Source organism: Macaca mulatta, chromosome X (assembly GCF_049350105.2).
Source record: "Macaca mulatta isolate MMU2019108-1 chromosome X, T2T-MMU8v2.0, whole genome shotgun sequence".
In the NCBI taxonomy this organism is placed as follows: Eukaryota; Metazoa; Chordata; class Mammalia; order Primates; family Cercopithecidae; genus Macaca; species Macaca mulatta.
In genome coordinates, this window is record NC_133426.1 from 10,158,026 (window position 1) to 10,178,300 (window position 20,275).

Consider the following 20,275-nt stretch of genomic DNA (forward strand, 5'->3'; position numbering starts at 1 on the left):
AATATCCGCCCAAGTACTGTCTTTTTTCTTATAACTAGCTTGTCATCCATTCTTTCCACTCAGTGAACAATGGCTTGTGACCTCACAGTTAGCGAGTTCACAGGAGAAATATATCAGTTGTAATTAATGTTTACTAGAATAAATGTAAATATTTTAAAACATACAATAGTTCCAAGCACATGTGATTTCCATTTTATTTTATGAAACACTAAAAATCCACTTGTCCACCCCATTAATTATAACCTGCTCCCAGCCCCAACCTGTATATAATTCCTCCTGACATAAATTGGAACAAGGTGCTCAGAATGGAAGCAGCCTACACCCCAACTGGGCTACAAAATGTCAAGTTCCCAAACCTCTCAAAAGTGTAACCTGACATTTTGCTAAGATTAGAGACAGTTTATGAATTTAAAAAGAGGGCTTAAGGACTCACCATAGTTAAACCTACAGTAACTCCTGAAATATCCAAAGTAAACAGGACTAAGGGAGCCCTGGGGACACCAAAGCCCTGTTAGAAGAGAAGGAACAGTCTTTAGTGGGTGGTATTTCTTTGCAGAAAATAATGTACATGCATTCAACCAGAATTAAGAAGAATGCAACAATAAACTTTGAGGCTTGAAGCCCTCTAGAGATCTAAAGGAGTCATGAATGGGGCCATGCGAAATTATTTCTCCTTTTGCTACATGTGAATGATTGAATTTATACTGTCCATTAATCCTAAATGTTGAAGGCAAAAAAAAAAAAAAAAAAGAGAGAGAGAGAGAATGGCTAACTTTTTAAATAGTATTTTTCTTGACATGAATATAATATGTATTTATTATACATATGTATAATGTATTTTGGTGAATATTTATAACGTTTCCAAAGAGCAAAACACCTATAGAAGGGCCTAACCGCAAAGAAGCAACATTCCACAGGTTGATCTTTCTAGTCATTTTCTGTACCTCTTAGCCACAAAAATGGGATCAGACTTTACATTTTGTTTTGCAAGTTGTTATTTTAAATATAATATATTGGGTGATTTTTCATGTTTAAAGACTCTTCTGACTTTTCAAAATTAATCTTAAGTACCTTTTAGTACAACTAAAGTATTACATCCACTTTCCAAATCAAATAGACTATATAAGCTGAAGACTTACTAAATGTTAAAATGTGAGCAATTTTTCCCCATTATAACATGCACTGTCAATAGGGGTGATATTGCCCCCAAGAGGGAGAAAACTAGTTCTCAGTGGCAAACAAAACAAAACAAAACAAAACAAAACAAAACAAAACAAAAACCTTACGCTTTTTATGCACAAAGCACAGATATACGTAAATAGACATATATTTGTGGTATTAAAATTTAATGCAAGGAGCAATTAGCAAAAAATGTTTCAAAAGGCTTCTTGTGACGGGGGTTGAAAATGAAAATAGGTTGTAAACACTGCACTACAGCATCAGACTTGTAAAAGGTGGCCTTCACATTGCTAGAATTCAGAAGATGATTTTTTCCATTTTAAATTTCTCAACCTCGAATAAATTTTTCACTCATTTCTTAATTACAGACACCAAGTTTCCAAAAAGCAGATCTTTGGAGAGTTAATGTTTTGTGATATGCCCATGGTCAGCACATGTGATATCTGCCATGTTCTTATGAAAGACTCCTTGGGGTCTGGGTTAGGAGGCACATGTTGAGTAAAAGGATGTTTTGAGGGCAGATGAACACATCATCTCGGAAAGGGCTAGGGCCTGCTAAGTCTGCATCTCAACATTTATCAGCTCTTGCTCCGTGCTGCCCTCTTGTGATGTCTGGGCCTCCAGTATGCCTTGATCTCAAAACCTTCAGTTGCCTTAAATTGATGGAACACCTGCCCTCCAGTGCTTCTTGGCACCAACACCTAGGAGATGGTCAAGGAAAGAAGAGAACACCAAAAGATACAGATTCCTTATAGGAAGAAGCCAGTGTCAGAAGAGGAAGAAAAAGTCACAAAACTTCCCTTTTGCCCTTTAACCCTAGGAGAGGGTGGGCCAATTTTCCACAAAGCTGCTGTTATTACAGGCCACACAGCTCACCAAGGAGCAAGGCAGGAGCTAAGAATCTTCATCACCTTCTGTGGTAGGCAGACTTTCTAAAATGGCAGCCCAAAGATGTCCACCTGAATCCCTGGAACTTGTGAATATGATATCACTCCTTGGATTGTGTTGTGTTACAGAGCACAGTTGATGTTAGAAAGGGAGATGATGCAGGTGGACCTGACTTAATCACATGAACCCTTAACTGCTGAGAACTTTTCCTGACTGATGAAAGAGGAATTTAGAGAGATTCTATGTGTGTGAAGGACTCAGTGTGCTGTTGCTTTGAGGTTGGAGACGGCCACTTGAGAAGGAATGCAGATGTCCCTTAGAAAGAGTGGACCACAGCTTATAGGTATCAAGGAGTTCAGTCTTACAGCTGCCAGAAAGTGAATTCTGCCAACAACCAGAGCGAGCTTGGCAGCAAATTCTTCCCTAGGGCCTCCAGATAAGAGCTTCGTCTGGCCAACAGCTTGATTTCAGTCTTGTGAGACCCTGAGCAGAGAACACAGCTGGGCCACCCAGACTTGCAACCTATAGAACCACGAGCTAATAAATGGGTGTTGGTTTAATCTGTACATTTGTGCTAATTTGCTATGCAGCAATAGTAAATGAACACACCTTCCCTTCTCTACAACCATCCTAATGGGGGGCATCCTGGCAATGTCTGTCTCCTAGATCACAGATTCTAGTGAGTGACAATGAGTTCAAATACAGTATCCAATCCCTGGCCTCGAACTGACTTAACCCTTCAAGAATCCACACTAAATCTTGCCAGACAAGTCCTAGCTCTTGACCTCTGCTCTGACCAATTGTCCCTTAGGAAGATTTTAATCACCTTCCACTTAATGATCAATTTCTCAAGGCTCTCCGCTTTCAGACCCTCTACTACCTGGCTTATTTAGTGCTTAGTATCTTCTCCAAGTCAAGCATCCATCTGGTGTATTTCACTCTGGTTGTCTTTTACCTGCTTAGAACTTTTCTTTCTACATCTACAGCGTGTTCATTCTGCCTCTTCCAATCTTCAGTCTTCATTTTCCTATAACGGGCTGCTCAGAGATTATGTAAGAAGAAAAGTGAAAGTCTGAATACCCTTCCGTGTGTTGATTTTCCTGAATTTTCTATAGGGGAAACAGAAACAGTGATGATATGCCATGATCATATGCTATGGTGGAAAGAGAAGGAAAAGGATTAAGCATCAGACATGGCTGAATGTGAAACTTTCTCAGTATTTTATCACCTCTGCATGTTTTTAAATTTTTCTAGGCCTCACGCTCCTCATTTGTAAAAAATAATAGTAATACTTAACTCACAGAGCTGCAAGGAGGAATGAAAATGGTAAAGACCCATATAACAGAAATCAGCATGCACAAACACTTAAATTTCACTGTGAGAAGAATTGAGGTGGTTGTTTGTATAAACTACTTCCAATTTTTCAGCCTGTAGCTTTGTAAATAATCTTTTTATCTCTTCTATTATCATAAGAACAAAGCCATTGTTACCCTTCCTTAAGGCAGACTTTAGCCTTGACAATTAGATTATTGTATAATATGGAAACAATAATTTGACATTAGAATGCTGTATCCATTACTCTGAGAATAAAGAAAGTGAGTTTTAGGATTAGGAATAAAGTTCTTCAGTTGCCACATTTGTTAGGATATTTCTGGGTTTTCTGTAAAGTTGAGTAAACCTTAAGCCCCATGAAGGCAGGGCCCATGCTTAATTCATCCTGAGTATCTACAGGGTTTGGTTGAAAACTGTGTCCTCAGTAAGTACTGACCCACTTATTCATTTATTTATGCATTGAAAAATCAGTTAAAGAGTAAAATTTAGCTGGGCACAGTGGTACACCTGTAGTCTCAGCACTTTGGGTGGCTGAGGTAGGCGGATTGCTTGAGCCCGGGAGTTCGAGGCCAGCCTGAGCAACATAGTGAGATCCCATCTCAACAAAGAAAAAAAAAAGAGTAAAATTTATGCTGAAAACTGTGGTGAGCTCAACATTTTATTTTTTTGAATTCTCTTATATTCCTAGTGAACATTTATAACTTTAATTTTTCTTCTAATTAATAAATCTTCATACTTCTCTAATAGAACCAAAGGGGATATTTGGATATTTGGGGGTTGGGGAGAGTGGGACATATGCTCCCCCAAATCTCCAAGTTCTTCAGCTTCTGACTTGTGCTCCAACCTGAAAATAAACCCAGAAAGTGTCATATAAAATGGCCAACATATTTCCAACTGTTTTCTTCCTTTTGTATTTCTGGTTCATTACCCAGGATGCATTTCCAGTGTCCTAGTGGCCCTGTCTTACACCAACTATTGCTTCCTGCTTCTGAACATCAGGGACTTTAAATTCCAGATTTAAGAGACTTGTGTGCTGAAGAGCTTTTCTCTTTCTATAAATTACTTGTCATCAAAATAACAAAGGATGCACTCATTAGTCAAATTAAAGATCATCTATCTGGAAGTGTATCAAACGGAGATAAAGTATAAAGAAGCATTGTTGATAGTTTTTTTAAAAATGTGGACTTAATGAATAACTTTGCTGTTAAAATTCAGCAGCCAAGGGCAATGAAAAATTCCCATGGCTTTAAAATTCACAGCCTTGGCAGACTTCTTAATGGACAAAGTTCAAGATATTCATAGCTTCCCTGACTTAAAATAAAAATCCCCAAACCACACAAGGTAGCATTATTATACTCTGAATACTCTTTAGAAAAGGTCTTATTAGCTGATTCTTCATAATTATTTGCTAAAAAAGTTGAGTGTTATAATTTAGCCTCTCACTAGCTTAGCCTTTAGACATAATGTAGCATTATTGCTTTAAGTTGTATACTGGCTTAAGATAAGTAACATGCTTCACAACAACCTGCTTATTAGTAGAGTCCCTTTCTAAGTCATTACCCTAGAGCAGGGTTCTGCAAACTATAGACCACAGAACACCTATGTACCAAATCCAGGCCTCTGCCTGTTTTTGTGTGGCCCACAAGCTAAGAATGGTTCTTACATTTTTAAGTGGTTGAAAAAAATTTTTTTAAATATTATTTTGTGACTTGTGAAAATTATGTGAAATTCAAATTTCAGTGTCTATAAATAAAGCTTTTTTGGAACACACCTCCAATTGCTTTATATAGTCTATATCGAGCTGCAGGGTTTGGACAGAGACTGCATGGCCACAAAACCCAAAATACTTACTGTCTGGTCCTTTATGAACGAGGGTGCTGACCCCTGGCCTAGATTCACGCTGTATGAGAATGGTACAAATAGCTTGACACTTTCTCTCCTAATAGTGTGGGGTTGTCCATAGATCCTGGTAATCACATGATCCTGCTCTGACTACTGCCCTTGTCACATATGCACACAGACATATACATACACACACACGTACATGTGCATACACACTTTTTTTTTTCTAATTATTGGGAATGGGGAAGAAGGAGAATGACTAATAGCCAAGCCTACCCCTGTTCCCTAGGGTTGTGGGAATATTCTGCTTGTTCCCGTTGGCGACATGGAATTGGAGTATTGGTTTTTGTTTTGTGTTGTTTTGTTTTGTTTTGAGACGGAGTCTCACTCTGTCGCCCAGGCTGGAGTGCAGTGGCGCAGTCTCGACTCACTGCAAGCTCCGCCTCCCGGATTCACGCCATTCTCCTGCCTCAGCCTCCAGAGTAGCTTACAGGCGCCGGCCAGCAGGCCTGGCTAAAGTTTTGTATTTTTTTTTAGTAGTGACGGGGTTTCACCATATTAGCCAGGATGGTCTCAATCTCCTGACCTCGTGATCCGCCCGCCCTGGCCTCCCAAAGTGTGGAACTGGAGTATTTTAATCTGGAATAAAATATTTGTAACAATTAAGCAAATGGTTTCTGCTTTTTTTTCTTTTTTCTTTTTTTACCACCAATGACCACTTAAAAAAAAAATTCTAAATGCTTGGATGCTATGCTTATCATTTTAAAAAACAGCTTCATTGAGATACAATTCACACGTTACAAACATCCATTTCAAGTATATAATTCAGTGGTTTTTAGTATATTCAGAGTTTTGCAACCATCACCACTACCTAATTCCAGAGCATTTTCATCACCCCCAAAAGAAACCCCATACCCATTAGCAGTCACTCCTCATTCTCCCCTCCCCTATCCATTGGCAACCACGAATCTACTTTCTGAATCTATGAATTTGCCTCTTCTGGACATTTTATATAAATAGATCATACAATACGTAGCCCTTTGTGACTGGCTTCTCTCATTTGGCATAACATTTTTAAAAAACCTTTTCACTTTTAACTTCATAAATCCTCAGGTTTATAAGTATTTGATAAAACAATCATTGAAAAAGTAATTGTACAATATCCTCTGGGTTTTTCAAAACGCTGAAAAAGGTCCACAAACTTTTCTTACAGTCCCTAGGGATGACTATGAGTCTGAGTAATGCCATGTAAGGCATCATTCTGCCACCACATGCTCATTCTATCATTTACTAAGCAAATATTTACAGAGCACCTGGTATATGCCAAGTGCTTCTTGAGGTGTGGAATAAGACATGCCTCTGAGTTTCAGATCTAAGCTCTTCACAACCTTCCTTTTCATTAGACACTGGCTTGTTTTGCCAGCCTGTAAACAGCATATTGCCAACACACTGTACCTACCTATATATTTTCCAGACTTTGAGTCTTTTATATAAAAATGAAAAATGATATCATTTCTTAAATTATTTAAAATGATTTAAGTTGCCTTTAACTTTCCAAGTACCTGGAAAAATCTCCTGAATCCTCATCCCCTTCTTTTCCTACTTAACTGCCCAAATTTTTGTCTTTTCTTCCATCTTAGAACCCTTTTCTCTTTGATTAATATACTAAATTCTTTAGCATATGACAGTAAGATATTGCAAATAGCCATGGGGTATCAGACAAGCAAAGAAACAAAATTCACACTTTGGTCATTCATGACTTTTTTTCTTAGTATCTAGCTAGATGTCTGTCATCATTGTTATTGCTCACTCACTAGCAAAGGTTCAGAATTTCTATTCCAGAGGTAAACTAGGCAAAGTCTCTACAATCCAGGCAGACAGAGCTTAAAATAGTGGCATTAAGGTCACTGTGTATTAGAAACTGAATGGTATGTCTTTCCTCTAATCAGGTGAGTCTCTCTTATGAACAGTTCTTCTAAATGTTGGACATTTGTACTTACTAACATTGCTTGATCTTAAAGGATAGAGTCCAAATCAAGCACATCTGGGCATATTTAACCTGGAAAAACTGCCCCCAGAAGGCCATGTTAGCTTTGTCTTTGAAGAGCTGTCAGTGAACAGAGTAACTGCATGTGTTCTGTGTTGTAGAGAGGGGGCCAAACAGGGGTAAAAGGTATAGAGAGAGAGATACAGATTTCCCCTAAGGACAAACTTTGTCACTGCAAATGATGTTCCTCATTGGAGTGAGCCTCCTGAAAAATCTCCTGTTGTGCTAGCATTTCTGGGGGCCATTAGAAAGGGGTTGCTGGTGATATGATAGGAATTCAACCAGGATAAGGTTTGAGACCAAAGATCTTTAACTCCCAATGATGTAGATTCTGTGGCAAGGGTGATGATAAGGAACCCGGCTGGGGAGAATTTTGGCTTAAAGCAGCTACAATGGTTCAATCCCAAGGATTGGTACACTTTTGTAAGTGAAAGAGATGATGTCTTAATGCCAAGGGTAACATACTTTTTAAAGCACTTATGCAGCAATTTAACAAATGAAAAGGAAAGCATTAGTTAACATTTATAGTTAAATGTGGGAGATTTTTAACCTGTCTAGATATTCAATATTATATTCCTTAAAAAAATTGAGCCAAAGGCTAAAAATAGTCTTTTGAAATATATATATTTCAAAATACATAGACACACATGCATAAATAATTAAGTCTTTAAATATAGATTCTTAAAATGTATTATATGCCTGAACTTGCTGGATCATTAGACAAGAGCTGCATGAGAAAATCTGAAATTTAAAAACACAGGCAGTATGTACTTTTTACAAGAAAATAACGAGCCACAGGGAAGAAACTATCTTGACATTAATTATGAAGAACATAATACTTCAAAATCTAGTAGGACTTCATTGCCTTAGACTAGAATTAATCAAAAGTTCTCTTCATTTCTTGAAATTATGTTCTCTTGATTCAAAGTTATAAATCTCAAAGCTGTATAGCTTGAAAAGCTTTTAGAAGGCTTTGTTGTCTGAAAAAAAAATGGATTGCCTCTGCTATATACATTTTTAAGGCTGACAATTAAATATTTTCTCATATTGAATATGCTATCTTATGTTATAACTTGAAGGGCTCTGATGAGATTTAGTACCAGCTAGAGTATCTGAAAATCCCTACAAGTTCAGTTATGACATTCCATTACATGGAAGTGCCATTTTATCCCAAATAATCAAGGTTACATTTTAAAATTTTACTTTCCATTAATTAATTCAGTGATGCATATATGCAACAGGTAGGTAAGTTTTGTGGTAGGCATTGAGGAAAATTCAAACTGTCCACTGTACAAGTTTCAAATACTTATTCACAGAGTTGTTTAACAGGATTGCCAAAAAAATTGAAGTCTATTTTTTTCTCTACTGACATTTTATGTACTTGCTAATCTGCCTGTCAGCTCAAGTTGTAGCTTTTGAGATGCTCAGCTGCTGTTATAACCTCAGCGAATAAACTCTAATTTGTAAGAAGATACTGTAACCTTAAAAGGTCTCCTTATATATTCCTTGCACATATTGGAAGAAAGGCAAAGATGAGCATGACTGGGGACTATAGTGACATTATTAGGTTTATCCTAAGAATAACATGGCTTCTTTAAAATATAGAGTTTGTCAGGCAATTTTGGAAATTAGAGATATGTTATTTGGGGTTCTGACAACTCTTTGCTATATAACTCCAAAAATTAATTAACCTCTTGGTCTATAGAGAATATAAGGGCTCTGTAGGAAAGGGAAGTACGCATGATGTTACTACATCACAGACTTTAAATGAAGTTACCAGGAGAATGCATGCAGTTATAATGTTATCACTTCATAGAGACTTTCTGGAGGAACATAAATTATATGAAGAAAATTTGTATCATTTCCTCTAAGAAGGGTGATTTTAGCCTACACAAGTAATTTGTATTTTCACTTTAGAAGTTAAAATTCCTCTATGTAATCCTATAAACAAAGGAAGATCATTTTCCTGGCTTTTATGGCTATAATGTTTCTTCCTCCAATGCCTTCTCTCAACATAATCTACTAAACCCTTTGGGCATTTTTAAAATGCGCACTTTCAAAGTATTTTTGAGTATTATTTGTCATGCTATGAAACTAATATATTTTTAAAAGTATCCTATTATTTTGGGAGTCAGTCTGCATTTCAGTGTATTTTTTCTTCATAAATTTTCTTATTAAACTCACATACTTCCAAGAGGCTTTGCTGTATTGAAGTGTCACTTGAGTTTAGTAGGCTGGGATCATAAATGCATAGAAAAGAATGAGAATACTTCAAGGTACACCTTCCTCTAGAAATAGTGATACCTCCAGTCACTTTATAAATCTCTGTTCCTGAGAAAGGAATGCCTCATTCTGAATTGGCTTAGTGTTCCTGGGAGATTCATATTACAGTACAACTCAATGGCGTATTTTACTGTCAGAGCCACAGATAACAGTGAGTTCATGATAACTACTATCCAAATTTTCCAAATGTAACAATTTAATGAAAACTAAAAGCAGAATTTAAATTGCACAACTGATACAGAAATATTTAGTTTTTCATGAGGTTATAATTTATTCTTTTTTCAGGTAATTTGTAATTTATATATAAGATACATATTTTAATTCTAATACAGATAAGAATATACAACTTAACAGTATTTCAAACAATAACTATTTTCACCTTATTTTAATTCTAAAGTAGGAATATATTTATATATCAAATGTAATAAATACAAAATATATTATTTATCAAGTAGAGGTACATTTATAAAGTTAAAAAATACATAACATTTTCTATAATTTATATAATAAAATAATTATTGTTGCCAGGTAAACATAATTTAAACTATAAAACACCATCATATTTTCTTTTGCCTGTTTTGCAATTCTTTAAATGTCTTTTAAAACCTCTTATTAGAATTCAAAGATAAACACATTGAATCAGAGCAAGATCCAGGAATTGTGCCAATTTCTCTATAAAATTCTCTATGCATATGGAGATATACCCTATTTTATGAGGTATTTTATTACCTATTAAATTTTATATCTTTTAAAATAATCATGGTATCTAATATGTGATAAAACATCATTACGAAGTAAAATAAAACCAGGTGTGCATGAAGTTTTGTTTTCAATTATGTGTGTTCAATTTGTATTTTATTTTATTTTGTTTTGTTTTGTTTTTGAGACAAGGTCCCAGGCGCCATCTTAGCTCACTGCAGAATTGACCTCCCAGGCTCAAGCGATCCGCCCATCTCAGCCTCCCAAGTAGCTGGGACTACAGGTTTGCACCACCAGGCCTGGCTAAGTTTAAAATTTTTTTGTAGAGATGGGGTCTCAGTATATTGCCCAGGCTGGTCTCAAACTCTCTGGCTCAAGCAATCCTCCCACCTTGGCCTCCCAAAGTGCTGGAGTTACAGGCATGAACCACAACAGTGCCAGATCCAATTTGTATTTTTAAGCATTGAGTACAAGCTCTTTAAGAAACAAAGGCTGATATATTTCTCTGTCAACCACTAATCTTCAGCCATAATGTGCAGAAACAAATTTAGAGATTGGTAGTTATCAGAAGTGACCAGGTGGGCACCAAAACCTGATCCTTGCTGGTAAGGAGATTCTTATCAAGTTTCAGCAAACCCAGTGAGGTAACCTAAAGCCTGAGATTCTCCTTCTCTTCTACCTACCCCAGTGATTCTCAAAGGGAGGTTTATTTTGCTCCAGTAGACATTTTGCAATGTGCTGAGACATTTTTGGTTGTCACACTTTGGGACATGGGAGTGTTACCAGCATATCGTGGCTTAAGGCCAGGGATACAGCTAAACATCCTACAGTGCACAGGACAGCCCCACAAATAATTATTAAACCCCAAATGGCAATAATGCCAAAGTTGAGAAATCCTGACCTGGGAGAATCTAGACTGGATGTTGGGGAACATTTGGGATTGACACCCACAGAGCCTGTGTATGTCTATGTATATGTATGTTTGTAGATTTACACACATCTACATGTATATTGACAATGAAGATAGATCATGCCCCTATTTAACTTATGCAAATGCAAAGGCAATGGAATAATGTTGGAAAAGGGGGGAGAAATTTAAATAGTCTTAGCAATTTTTCCTGATACCTCATGTGTCTATTCCTAAAGTGAAGTTAGGTGTTGGGGCATGCATCTGCCATGTCTTGAGTAAGTATCAATTATCTGAGTGTCTCAGAGTATAAATTGAAGCCCAGTCTAATGTTCAGATATATTTTGCATAACACAGCTTCTTTTTTGCTCTCAGTATTTCAGTTAAGGTTCAACCAAAAATGCAGCAATCATAGATATTTTTGACAATTCAGTCATGTACCAAGATAGACCCATATTACGTGTGAGAATTTTACCTGGGAGGTACTGGACACACCCAAACTGGATTATGAAGTATCTTCTGCACTTTTTAAAAACCAATACAAATGAGACACCACTACACACCTACCAGAATGGCTAAAATGAAAACAGGGACAACATCAAATGCTGGGGAGGATGTAGAGAAAGCTGGGTCACTGATACATTTCTGGTGGGAATGTAAAATGATTCAGCCACTCTGCAATACGCTTTGGCAGTTTCTTACAAAACTGAATGTGTACTTGCCATATGACCCAGCAATTGCACTCCTGGGCATTTATCCCAGAGAAATCAAAACTTACAGTCACACAAAATCCTGCACACAAACGCTCATAGCAACTTTGTTTGTAATAGCTTCAAAGTAGAAACAACCCAAATGTCCTTAAACAAGTTGATGATTAAACTGTCATATATCCACACCAAGGAACATTACTCAGCAATAAAAAGGAAAAAACGATTGATACATGCAACAACTTGGATAAACCTCTAGAAAATTAAGTGAGCTGGGAAAAATGTCGATCTCAAAAAATTGCATACTGTATGATTACATTTATATTATATTCTTGAGGTAGCACAATTATAGAGATGGAGAACAGATGATTACTGGTTTCTGGGGGTTAGGGATGGGGTAAGGGGTGGGTAAAGGGTGCAGACTGCCCAGTACATTTTCTTGCAACTTCCTATGGATCTGTAATTATTTCAAAATACAATTTTTAAAATTATATTTCTGTAACAACAGAGCCCTGGGAAACAAGATCACCCAAATGGTCTTATTCACAGTTGTAGAGTTGGTCAGTGTTATATTCTCAGCCCTCAGTAGTGGCAACCCTTAGCACCATGCCCTCTAAAATGCATTTTTTTCCATTTCTACCTTTTGTATTTACTGCTGTGTTTATTTTTTTGTTTTAAAGACAGAAATACATAAACATGAGTATAAGTGTAATTTTATTTCTAGGTGTAGCTTTAAGTATAAGGTGCATAACATTGTAAAAGAGTTTAATTGTTGTAAAGAATACGATAGATGAAGAAAAAACGCTGTTTTGGATTATAATATGAAAGGTAGTGATAAGTGACCCATGTCCATTTAATGCTATTTGGTGTTGTTTTAGCATATTAGGAGAATTTGTCCTAAAAGGGTATACTTTTAGGAACAAATTAGTTTTCTTACATTACAGGAATATTTATACATATACATGCACACATGCATACACACACACGCATTTGTCTAAAGAGATGATTTTGAATCATTTCAGACATTATTCCATCATGTGTACATATGTGTATATTTACATGCTTCTGTGTGGGTGGATGTGTATTCATTCAGAGGGTAAGAGGTAGAAATGTCCATAAACCCAGCCTTCTCTGAAATATTAAGCTTGTATCTAAAAAAAGAGAAGTTAACCTAACATTTCTTAAGTGCCTAGTATGTAACCCATACTCTGTTAAGTGCTTTATATACCATTTTTATTATTATCCTTCATTTAGTGATTATTATATAAACCCTGTGCGTTGTCTACATCATTTCAATTTTATGGTGAGGAAACTTGGAAAGTTTAAGGAATCAACCCAAGGTCACAGAGTTAAGATGTGGCACATTAGGGTCTTTACTCAAGGGTCTCTGATATTGTGCTTCTAAGTCTACTGCCTGGAGTGATTCTCTTACTAAATAGTGGTTTCATCATTGTCAAAAGAACATCAGACATCATTGTACTAGACCTGGCATTTTCTTTTTCTTTGATTGATTGATTGATTGATTTTTTGAGACAGAGTCTCGCACTTTGGCCCAGGCTGGAGTGCAGTGGCGCGATCTCGGCTCACTGCGAGCTCTGTCTCCTGTGTTCACACTGTTCTCCTGCCTTAGCCTCCGGAGTAGCTGGGACTACAGGCACCCACCACCATGCCCTGCTAAATTTTTTTGTGTATTTTTAGTAGAGACGGGGTTTCACCGTGTTAGCCAGGATGGTCTTGATCTCCTGACCTCATGATCCGCCCGCCTCGGCTTCCCAAAGTGCTGGGATTACAGGCGTGAGCCACTGCACCCTGCCTTCTTTTTCTTTTCCTAAACAGAGGATATGAGCAGACATTGCACAAGAAATGCAAATAGACCTTCAACACATGCAAAGACAACGTCACTCAGAAGAGAATGCAAAGCTACACAGAGATGCCACTTTTCAGATATCAGATACGCAAAGGTGCACAAGTCGGACAATGCTCTCTATTGATGAGGCTCTGGGGCAGTGCTCTCACACAGGCTGGTTAGACAATGTTACTTATTTATCAAAATTAGAAACTGCATTTGCCCTTTGGCCCAGCAATCCCACTTCTGGGGATTTTTAATACAGATACATCCGCCCCATACAAACTGATGAACACAATGTTTTTCAGTGCACACTGCTTTAATGGCAAAAGATTGGACACACTCCACACGACTAGTAGGGGAAGGGTCAAATCAATTATGGTACATTGTCATAGTGCAATGATACGCAGTTTTGTTCTGTTTTTAAAGAGGAAGCTCTCCGTGGACTGTTATGGGAAGATCTCTAGGGTATATCGTAAAGCAGAAAAAAAGCCAGGGTGCAGAATAACGTATGTGAAAGGCCACTATTTGTGTAAGAGGAGGGAAATATATTTACATTTGCCCACAACAATCAGAAAAATTGCTGTAGAAATTGCTATCACAACAGGAGACACATGGTATACTGTAATTCACAACTTTAGGCAGCTTGGGAATGACAATGTTTACATATCAATTAGGGACTCAAGAAATCCTATAAGTTTTTCTTCAGGATCCTAGTATTCAAATTAGCATAAGGATCAGACATGGAACATAATACCTGAGGTGAATGTTTCAAACAATGTTTGAAGCCCCTGGGATCACACAATTAGGAGTTGTGACTATCCCAATTACTTTCATACTGTTTCTTTAAATGATCCAATGCTAATCAACAATTTACCTGGTTAAAATTTAGTTGGTTTGATTATGCTTTGAAGAGGACACTCCCTGCTTATGTTTTCTGCACTCAGGCAGGAGTCTTGTAAAGGAGCTAACAACAAAGGGATTTTTAACCTTCAAAGCCTTAATTAGAAAACAAGAGCAAATGGTACATTTTTAAAGAGGAACCAGGAATACATGTTTGTGTGGGCTTTTGCCTGATTACATTTGTTAATAATAATGCCAAAACATGTGCACCAAAAAGCATTCAAGGTCTTTTGGTAGTAAATTATACTTGTAAATTTGATGTAAGTTGATCACTTGAATAACTCACACTCTTTGAAGATTAGAATTCATAAATGTATTAAAGAATTAAATGGTTCTTTCCTCTAGTGATATAAAGTATTAAATGACAGAAAAAAATGTGTTCGAAATCAACTGAGGAAATAATTCATTTTGAAAAGTATTCAATAAAAATGTTAAATAGGAAAAATATGCTAAGCCAGTTTCTACTGGATGAAGAAGTAAAGCAGAAACATGAAAAGGGCAAATTTAAGGATGATGGGCTGGGAAATGTCCCGTCAGCCTCACAGTTTTACTTTTTGTTATTCAACTACGGCAGTTCTAGGCCCAGTAATCTATTCCATCCCCATAAGACAAAGAAAAAAAGACTAATTCTGATCAGCAGAAAACTGGATGGCCTCTAGGAACCTTCAAGAGGGCAGTAGGTCCGGATCAAGGAGAAGTGAATGCCTTTGAAGAGGTATCTTAGATTGTTTTGTTAACACATAAAATCCTCTCTCTTTATCATGCAGAAGTCTCATTTCAAAGGGAAAATGCAAGTCAATGAGGATTAGTTTGACTCCTCAGAGGTCAGAACTAAACATACAAAACTAATAATATGACAGTGAAATAAACAAGAATGTGGAATTGCTCATCCGAAGGGATGATGTAACTAATATTGACATAATTTCCAAGCAGAAAAGCAAAACTAGGTCAAAGCACGTTGGCCTAACATAATAAGCATTTTTGTTTCCAGATTTTTACCATGTAGGCTATGTCTGCAGGCATTAATGTCTTCTGTTATCAATGTTCGGGGCTGTCACAAACAATTCATGTCTTATCACTCTTTGTTAGTTAAACCAAAACAATGTAGTTTACATGTGAACCATTCAATTCTGACAGCTGAAATGTTAGAAAGAGGAGAAATATTCAGAAAGTGTCTCTTCCAGACTGAGAAGAATCAAACAATAAATATTCATTATCTAACAGTCTACTATCATGTTTTTATCTACTCAGAAAGTCATACCCCTCCCAATTAATTATTATTACTATTTTCCCTTTTTTACTCAGAACCATACAAAAAGGGCAGCATCAGTCTCATTAGAATTTCACTTTAAACATCGACCACTGAAAAGGAACTCAACTGAATCACTCACCAAATAGCCAATTTTTCTCTACCACTTTCCCCATCATACGATGACTAAAAGAAGTCACGCTTTCTTCTCTCTTCTATTTGTTCCATTTTACCTTCCTGCACTATTTCCTCAAAGCACAGCTGATTAATTCATGGGCTAAATGACTCATCTCATTCCCTAAACTTTCTTCTGTATAAATATAATTCTCCTAGTTTTTACTGTCTGACATGTTCATACTTAACTAAAATCAGAGCAAAGAATATATACATAAAAGAAGCACAAAACCCAAATATAAGATCATTTAACTATTTGGATGTTTTGGATAGCATTTTCCACTAAAGATGATGTAGTCTTTCCTGAGTTGCCTCATTATAAACCATCATTCCATTCAAATTGCCTTGGAATTTATTAGCATATTGAATTACAGCACATGACCTGAAAACATCCAAATTATATCTTAGTAGAAGGCATGTGCAGTCACAAAAGAGAATGAGATGGGGAGTCTAGAAGACTTAGGTTCTAGGTATAGAACCTAAGTCTCCCTCATACCTTGCTCCCAGATGGAGGGTAAAGTGTTTCTTGTGCTAAAATGTCAACCCAGAAATGCTAAACTTTAACTGGTATTCTTAGTCTGGATTCCTAATGTATTTCCTACAGAAGATTGATCGTATGTAAATAAATAAATCTCTATTAATAATATTTGGTGGTGCCGTCCATCTATATATTGCTTTATTTGGCCATTCATCTACTTATTATTAACTCAGCAGGGCATTCAATGAATCCATTTTCCCAGTAACAATCCCCTTCCTCCTAATTGTTTGGGGAAGACCACTTCTAAATACACACAACCAAAGCAACACTCCAAAACTTGACATAGGACAGATAACATGGTCTACTGCATAGACCCTTTAGTAATATATTAGTCTTGTTGTTTCCATAAACTATTAAATGTCCCTGAAATTTCTATTTTGTCATTTTAACTATAACTCTGGGTCTTTACACCTACCGGCAATGAAAATGCTTTGTCCAGCACAAATCTTGAACTTCACTATGAAAAACGTGGTCACCATCTACATGGGTAAGGCTTCAGTCTTCTCTCAGACACGCTATCTCAGTTGTGGAGTAACCTTGGGCATGCCACTCACATGCAAAATTAAACAACTGCACATGGACCTAAGGCCTAAACTATCAGGCTGGGTTCAATGAGAGCAAGCAGCAGATTCTATCTTGGCGATTAGGCTTTGAGCTATTGGAGGGCATGACCCATTTCGTAATCATTTCTGCAGTACGATCAACTCCAAGGTGCTTACCATGTTTTGGGTTGTGTTCTTGCCCAGAACACAATTGAACGGAATATATATATATATATATATAGAGAGAGAGAGAGAGAGACTATTTATGCGTATATAAATGGACTATATATATATAAAACCATATACATATGGTTCAGTAATCATAACCTATGTTAATTTTCTCTACTACTGATCTATTTAGTCCTTGCTGTTTCCCAGACCTTTCTAATGCCCTTTCTTCTTCATATCCCTTCTGATTTTAAGGAGCATTTTCCATTCTCTGTTTTACTAAAATTCATCCAGCATGCGCCTGTAGAACACTTAATAATTCTTATTGTGTGCCAGACACTGGGCTTGGGTCTGGGGATTCAAAGGTAATTAAGATGTAACTCTTGCTCTGGAGTAACTGAGTCCCAAGATAAGCAGACAAACGAGTAGAAATACATACACCAACTCAAATACTCGTGTGGATAAGAGGATGCTACAGCTATTTCCTTTCCACTTATTCTAATACAAGTAGACAGTGCTCAGCATACAAAGAGCACACTTACAAACAACCCATACCCACAAACGCCATAATTCCCTCTCAATTGGGGGCCTGTGGCTCCCTGGCTGTTACTCACAAAGACCCTAGTGGGTCCAGAAGTTCAGGCAGGATGAAATGAAGAGGTCTGACCCACAGGCAGACACACCAGCAAGTTCTGTCTGCCAAAGGCATGGTCCTGCCCCCAAATATTGTCCCTGAAAAGAAAATCATGTGTTTTGTAGCTCCAGGCTCTACTGCTTAAAATATCCCCAATTAAAGATTCATCCTAAGGGTTAAAGGGCTAAGAGTCATGAGCTTCGGCTCACCCATATTACTTCTCTCCTGCCATGTGGTAGAGACCGTTGACTAGAGGAAACAGGAGAGTGGTTTGGAGGTGGGGAAGGGAAGGGTGGGAAGATGAACAATTATGAATTCACTATATATTAGGACAGGCCTGGGGGAGATGCCCCAGTGAGACCAGAAGACATCAGAAGGATGGAGAAAGAAAGGTGAAAACTAGTACAAACTTCATATTTCAAATATTGCCATGACGGGCCTATTACCGAAAGTATGACAATTCTTTCTCCTTCTGTTTCCATCCTGTATAACACAGGGGCATGTCCTCAAAACTCAGAACTTGATCTCACATTAATCAGATTGATTACTTTTTGCTGGAAAATGTTCTGGGTTTCAAACAACAAACTCCTAAAACATAAAGTATTCCTAGATTGGGGACTACCTATGAGTTACTTTTCTCTATTGAGAAAAATCAATTACTATTTAATAATTATGAGAAATCTGCTTTATGTAAGAAGTCATAAATTTCTACAAATGGACATGTGGGCTAAAAATCAACTAAATTTCACAATTACAAATCACTTCTCAAGTCTCCTAAGTTCAGCAAGGTTTTGGATACCATCAATTTTTCAAGTGGATCCCTACCCACACGAATATAGATATTAATGAGAAGCCATTTTGACCATGGAAGAACCTGCACTGTGCTACTGGTACAATAAATTGTACATCAGATCAAAAGTTCTTTGAGGGCAGGGACCTTACCAAAATCATGTTTGGAACCTAGAAAGTGTCCCGGCACATTAATAATCACGTATAATGTGGCAGAATATATTAATTCTGTGAGTGCTCAGTAAATGTCATTGAATGATATAAGAAAGGAAGGACAGCCTTTATATTATATTCATCATAAACACTGGACTGAATATAAGACCTTCAACATCCACTTGTACTACAAATGATCAGCACCTCTTCCATGTTTACTCAGAACCTCTCTTTCTTTTTCTTTTTCTTTTTTTTTTTTTTTTTTTTGAGACGGAGTCTCGCTGTGTCCCCCAGGCTGGAGTACAGTGGCATGATCTCGGTTCACTGAGAGCTTCGCCTCCCGGGTTCACGCCATTCTCCTGCCTACCCTCCTGAGTAGCTGGGACTACAGGCGCCCACTACCGCGCCCGGCTAATTTTTTGTATTTTTAGTAGAGACGGGGTTTCACCGTGGTCTCGATCTCCTGACCTTGTGATCCGCCCGCCTCGGCCTCCCAAAGTGCTGGGATTACAGGCGTGAGCCACCGCGCCCGGCCCTCAGAACCTCTCTTTCATAGCACAAAGCAGGTAAGTTACTTTCTTTGGTCTGGTTTGTTTTTTTCAGGAAAGTCCCCTCTTGGCTTTTTCTTCTGTGCCTCAATTTTCTGTGCTTCTACTATCACCTGACCTCCTGGAGGCCATTAACCATCCTGATCTTGTGTCAATAGAATATTTTCCTCCAGAGGGGGAAAAATATTTCAGATCCAGATGGCTCCCTAATATTGTGTCCTTTTTAGTTTAAAGAAATTTTTATAACATGCCAGCTCATAAAACTGGGCAAACAAGTTTCTAGAACAAAACCCCTGAGCTCACTTTTGTGTGAAATCAAAGGAGTTGATAATGAGCCAGAATCTTCCCGATAAACTGCCTTATATGTAAACGGAGATTAGATTGCTGTTTGACCTGGCTTTATCGCCCTTTCTTTAATCACAGCGTATTTGATATTCTCTTCCTTGAATGAACTCATTTTCATAGTAGCTTTGGTCACAAGATTAAAGAATCGCTAACTAATTGTTCCAAATAAGCAGAGCAATTCTCTCTAACTCTGCCTCGGGCTCCCTGCAGTGACGTCCGCTGCCTGATCTTCCGACCACGAGAACTTCAAGCCTGACCCCTGCAGGTAGATAACTGAAATGTACACCTCTAATCAGATCCTGGTCTTTCAAAGTCCCATCAAGTTCTGAAAATAAAAACGTTCATACTTACTACAATAGGGATATTGATGACATTTATATGAAATATTGTACTTCCTTTTCATTGTATAAATTGCTTTTGGAAAGTAGCAACCACACTTGTTTAAAAAGAATTTAAATTACGTCTGCAAGATACTCTGGTGTGGTTAGCCATTACTTCTTTT

General features: G+C 37.4%; 1 protein-coding gene across 4 annotated transcripts in view; it reads right to left on the reverse strand.

Moving 5' to 3' along the window:
* MID1 (midline 1) overlaps window positions 1-20,275 on the reverse strand; it is a 388,023-nt gene that overhangs the window by 155,091 nt on the left and 212,657 nt on the right. Inside the window, exon 1 of one of the 4 annotated variants that reach the window (XM_077989699.1) lies at window positions 17,010-17,164. The exons of the other annotated variants lie outside the window; for them this stretch is intronic. The gene's annotated coding sequence lies outside the window, so the exon portion shown is untranslated. Of the gene's footprint in view, window positions 1-17,009; window positions 17,165-20,275 lie in introns of those variants that run through there. 4 annotated transcript variants of the gene reach the window in all.